This window comes from Petromyzon marinus, chromosome 51 (genome assembly GCF_048934315.1).
Source record: "Petromyzon marinus isolate PM22_M1 ecotype Great Lakes invasive population chromosome 51, UKy_Petmar_22M1.pri1.0, whole genome shotgun sequence".
NCBI lineage: Eukaryota > Metazoa > Chordata > Hyperoartia > Petromyzontiformes > Petromyzontidae > Petromyzon > Petromyzon marinus.
Window position 1 is genome coordinate 5,113,875 of NC_133717.1, and position 5,790 is coordinate 5,119,664.

The following is a 5,790-nucleotide window of genomic DNA, read 5'->3' on the forward strand; positions in this document are numbered from 1 at the left end:
TCGTGGGCATAGCAATGGATTTTTTGAATATTTGTATATGTTGTACATTAGAGGTGCTACATTTAACCCAACGTAAACAACTCAAGGGCTGTAATCCTGAGTTTAAACAGAAGGGAACTGCTTTCTATGAGAAGATCGATTTTATTAGAATGTTAATCGGGTCGTGTGGAGGCTCAAAACATGACAATACTGTGGTTGCTTTGTTCTTACACCATAGACACTGAGATATGGATACTAAATAATATCTCAAACTATGCTCTATTTAGTGGTCACAGTATCTTCTGAAATCACGTGTTTTCCCAGGTTTGGAATATTTCACCTATGGACTTACCACCTTCAAAAAGTTTTCCCTAACCAGAAATGAAGCATGATTTCCCTGGGTAGGGAAACTTCTGAAAGCGAGGTGGGAGGCAAACTGGCTGTATGTAATCGATGAAGGAAACAAGTTCTGACAGCTCCATAAGAGCAATGTCATAGTCATGGCTGCTTCCGTTGTAGCGCTCGTGGATGAGGATTCTGTTGACGCTTCTGGCCACGACAGTTGAAGCGCTGAGATCGTTCTGAGAGTGCAGGCCCAGGTATACCGTCCAGGTGTTTGGGTTGTTACTAGGGGGGTAAATACACAGCCACCACAGTCAGCATAAAATAATATAGGGCATTATGTTTTTTTTTACCAAGGTAAGCCTCATTGAGTCTCAGGACTTTTTCAGGAGGGTCCTGCCAAGTTCTTTCGGTAGGGGTGATGACTGCTGCTCTGTATAATCTCAACTGAGTAATTGGTGTGGGTCAGTTTAACAAGTAAGCAAATTTGGACTGTGGCGCCGGCACGCATCACGATTGCAAGTGCACTTCGAAAAATTATACCTGAATGTGAAAAAAATCTGAGATGCTTCATCCCTCTTCCACTTATATTCATGCCTCTTTCTGCAATAAAATTCTACAAAAAATATCTTCTAATGGTGTTGTGATTCATTGTGTGAGTGGGAGCAGCGGTGGTTCATTGGTTAGCACACTGCACTTACGAAACTGTTGACCCACGTTTTAATTCCCCAAGCTTGATTCCCAACCACAGATAACGTTATTCGTGACCAGTGTGGTGAGGTATGGTCGAACAACACCCCATGACCAACACGGTGTGCGAAGGCCTTCATCCCAAAAGCGGTCTGACAAAGGGCTGCAAGTTGTGATTATCAAACTTGTCTGCTGTGTGTGTAACATTTAACACAATGCATCCTTTTAAAGAATGACACATAAAAATAGGGTTTACCCTTTCTGGCAATAAAACAGGTGTTAAGATATTCTTGGTGCTTTCTACGTGACTTTACCGAAAGAGCCAAGAATATGAATCCCTGCAGTCACGAAAGCTTTAAATAAAAATTTAAGGTGTTAAGATGTTCAAACACGTTTAGCAAGGAATCAAGTTTGTATTAACCACACGTACTTGTGGTGAACATGCGAATAAACTTGCTCTGATAATAATATATGCATTGTCTTTGGCCTACACCAGAGACAGCCTTCTTTAGCACCTAGTTTCACCAGTGACAGACCAGAGAACGTCAAAGGCGAACAAGTACCAGGACAATGCACGTATCAGAGCATTTATAGCTCGGAGTAAAGTGTTCACAAGACATATGAAGCAACAGAAACGCTCACCTCTGGAAGCAATGAGCAGCACTCACAACCCAGCGGTCACTGAAGAGGGAGCCCCCACAGGTCAGTCTGTTGAAGTTGTGCAGGCTCTCTTGCCAGGGCCATTCTCAGAGCCTTGCTTCGTAGCCTCCCACGATCCGGCTGTTCACTCTGCGTTCTGCTACGGGGATCCAGCCACATTCTGAAAAACGACAAAACACAATTACTTCTATAATACAGTTTTTTTTGGGTTAGATCACGTAAATATAGAAATGTCTAGTCAAACCCGCCATCATTAGTAAGAGATGTCATGTAAACAGAACATGCCGATTCATCACTAGTACAGCACACCGGTGTGTTGGAGAGACAAGCCACAACATTTACAATCTGAGTACGACGTTTTGCTAGTAAATCTTGACTTAAAGTTTTCGTGACTGCAGGAATTCATATTCTTTGGGTCTTTCGGTAAAGTCACGTAGATGGTTATTTTCTTTGAACCATCTACGCGACTTTACCGAAAGACCCAAAGAATATGTTTTGCTAGTAATCACAACTAGCTTCATCAGGCGACAGCCAGATTTGTGGAGAAGTCCACCTGTTTCGTTCCTTATATAGAGGCGTAGATGTGATGACAACACTTGTGCACTCTTCTTGTCCAAGGTGGGGGGGGAGGATTAATGAATCAACGTACATTATGCATGCGCATTATGCGAGCCCATTGATCTGGTACTTCCTGTCCATTGCTTGTACTAAAATAGCCGTACCAGAGACAGCCTTCTTTAGGGCCTAGTCTCACCAGTGTCAGACCAGAGAATGTCAATCATTGTTTTCCATCTCATAGATTCATCTATCATTGTAATATTATCAACCATGGTCTATTACTTGCTAGATGAAGATGTCTCTAATACACAAGGATTTACGCTAGGCACTATATTTGGCAAAACAATAGTAGTTCGTGAAATCACGTTTTGAACTTACAATTACTGTCATAAAATAATAATTTACCCATTTTTGTATTACTCACGGAATTTGTACAAGAAGCGCATGAACCAAAGGATGGTCAGTTCATAAACCGGTAAATTAAGAATTAATAAATACCTCTGCTGGCTGGTATTGGGTCAACTTTGTAGAACTCCAAACTGAAGCCATATTCTGAAACAGGAAATGAGAAAACATTTTGTGTGAATATCGTGTACAGTATAAAACCTAACACAGTTATAACCGAGTCAGATGTCTTAGCAAGCAGCAACAACATCGCGTACAGTACAAAAACAGTTATAACCGAGTTTAACACGGAGGCTTTTGTGACCAATATCCATAAGAGGTTTTTGGGTTTAGACCGCGTAAATATATAAATGTGTCGTTAAAACCAGCCACCACCCAACACAGCCAACTAGTAAGGGTTGTCACGTAAACAGAACATGTCAATTCGTCACGAGTACAGCACACCGGTGTGTTGGAGAGCCAAGCCACAATATTTACAATCTGAGTATGACGTTTCACCAGTAATTACAACTAGCTTCATCAGGCGACAGCCAGATTTGTGGAGAAGTCTAAATGTTTTGTTCCTTATATAGAGGCGTAGATGTGGTGATCACACTTCTGCGCTCTTGCGCAAAGTGGGGGGAGAATTATGAGTCAACGTACATCATGCATGTGCATTATGCGAGCCCTTTCATCTTGTCCTTCCTGTCCATTGTGTGTATTAAAATAGCTGTACCAACGGTAATCCCTATTGAAATATGGTGCACTTTATAGGCATGCATTTAAATAATGTATTATTTGATTATTCTCTTCCAAGCAGCACTAAGGAGGTAGCTATCTGAACGGTTACAATTATTTACAATTCTTTCAATTTCGAAAGATTCTCTAATTAGTCTTGGCCAGTAGTAGCTGGTTTTGCACAGAAGTTCAACATTTTCTAAATAAAATTTTGATTTAAAGCTTTCGTGACTGCAGTAATTCATATTCTTAGCTCTTTCGGTAAAGTCACGTTGAAGGGAAACAATAAAATAATAAAATAAATATAAAAGAATAAAATTCTCACGACGTTTCGACCATAACACAAACGGTCATGATCAGGTGATGATGACCGTTTGTGTTATGGTCGAAACGTCGTGAGAATTTTATTGTTTTATATATTTTTTTATTATTTTATTGTTTCCCTTCAACGTGACTTTACCGAAAGAGCTAAGAATATTTTCAAAATCAATTGAGTGTCCTTGTTGGCACGCGTATTCTGTTACTGCTGACAGTTGTATTTGGGAGTATTTAATATTTCTCTGATGTTCTTTTCGTCTCGTGCTGATCATTCGTCCTGTTTGCCCAACATAACATTTGCCACATGTGTGTTTGCCCAACATAACATTTGCCAGGTATTTGACACATTAGGGCAGCTGACAGTTGTTGTATCTATAGGCCTTTCCCAAAATTGATATTAATAATACTTGCCGGATTTTTATAAATAAATAAATAACATCCGCTACGACAAGGACCAGCAAACAGCAGCTGGAGATGGTAAAAAGGCAATTAAAAATAAATAAATAAAGCCCTCCGTTGCGAAGGGAGGTTAGCGACTATTTGAAAAATCTCCAGATTGCCAAAGGACAATTCACCTATTTGATGTAACACAGCCGCCCGGGGTCACCAAAAGGGAAGGGGGAATTCCAGGCTTCAGGGACCCCCCCCCTCCGTCAGCCCGCTAAGTTGTGACGCCACGCGCACAAGCGAGTTTAAACAATTGTCCTCTTCTTTGCTATTAAAACAACGGTTAAAGTTCTGAACTCAACTACAAGGATAAGCTAACATTATCAATCCTCACACTCACTCCAATTAAAAACCAGGCCACAATTCTAGATTTGAAGCTTTCGTGACTGCAAGGATCCATACTCTTTAGTTATATTCGGTAAAGTCACGTAGGTTAAAAATAAAATAACAAAATTCACGACGTTTTGGCCACAACACAAGTGGCCTTCATCAGGTGAAGGGACCGTGCTGTCATGAGGACAGCGTTGGAATGAAAACAGCCAAGCCCAGGTCGCGTCCTTTAAGCTGTGTGGGAGGAAGCAAAAACGCTTTGACAAAGGAATTAGTATAAAAATGAGCATGATGTACGTAGGAGGTGCATGGGCCATGACGGACCAGGAGTGGGTGGGGACCATGACGGACCAGCAGCGGGGGGGGGGGGGAGTAGAGTGAGTGGAGTGAGTGAGTGGAGTGAGTGAGTGGAATGAGTAAGTGGAATGAGTGAGTGAGTGGAGTGAGTGAGTAGATAGAGTGGAGTGAGTGAGTGGAATGAGTGAGTGGAGTGAGTGAGTGGCGTGAGTGAGTGGAGTGAGTGAGTGGAGTGAGTGGAGTGAGTGAGTGGAGTGAGTGAGTGAGTGCAGTGAGTGGAGTGAGTGAGTGAGTGGAGTGAGTGAGTGGAGTGAGTGAGTGGAATGAGTGAGTGGAGTGAGTGAGTGGAGTGAGTGAGTGAGTGGAGTGAGTGAGTGGAGTGAGTGAGTGGAGTGAGTGAGTGAGTGGAGTGAGTGAGTGGAGTGAGTGAGTGGAGTGAGTGAGTGGAGTGACTGGAGAGAAATAACCAGTTGTAGAAAGTTTGGGATACCACTACTTGAAAAAATATCTTGTACCATTGAAAATTAGTTTTATGTTTGGTTTGATTTAGAACATGTTTCAATGATTGCTTAAATTGAAACCATCCTCTCGGTTGAAATTGTGTCTGTGTTTGTAAATCAGATTTACAAACACAGACACAATTGATTTACAAACACAGACAATTTCAACCGAGAGGATGATTTCAAATCTGATTTACAAACACAGACACAATTTCAACCGAGAGGATGGTTTCAAATTTGATTTACAAACACACAATTTCAACCGACAGGATGGTTTCAAATCTGATTTACAAACACAGACACAATTCCAACCGAGAGGATGGTTTCAAATCTGATTTACAAACACAGACACAATTTCAACCGAGAGGATGGTTTCAAATGAAGCAATCATTGAAACATGTTCTAAATCAAACCAAACATTAAACTAATTTTCAATGGTATAAGATATTTTTTCAAGTAGTGGTATCCCAAACTTTCACAACTGCTTATTTCTCTCCACTCACTCACTCCACTCAATCACTCACTCCACTCACTCACTCACTCCACT

General features: G+C 41.2%; 1 long non-coding RNA gene across 1 annotated transcript; it reads right to left on the reverse strand.

Moving 5' to 3' along the window:
- Positions 1–262: 262 nt before the first annotated feature.
- LOC142931240 (uncharacterized) lies at positions 263–2,786 on the reverse strand. Its single transcript, XR_012947248.1, has 3 exons — positions 2,728–2,786; positions 1,654–1,831; positions 263–606 (listed from the first exon to the last, which is right to left on the reverse strand). It is a non-coding gene; the product is annotated as an uncharacterized LOC142931240 (long non-coding RNA).
- Between the last annotated feature and the right edge of the window lie 3,004 nt (positions 2,787–5,790).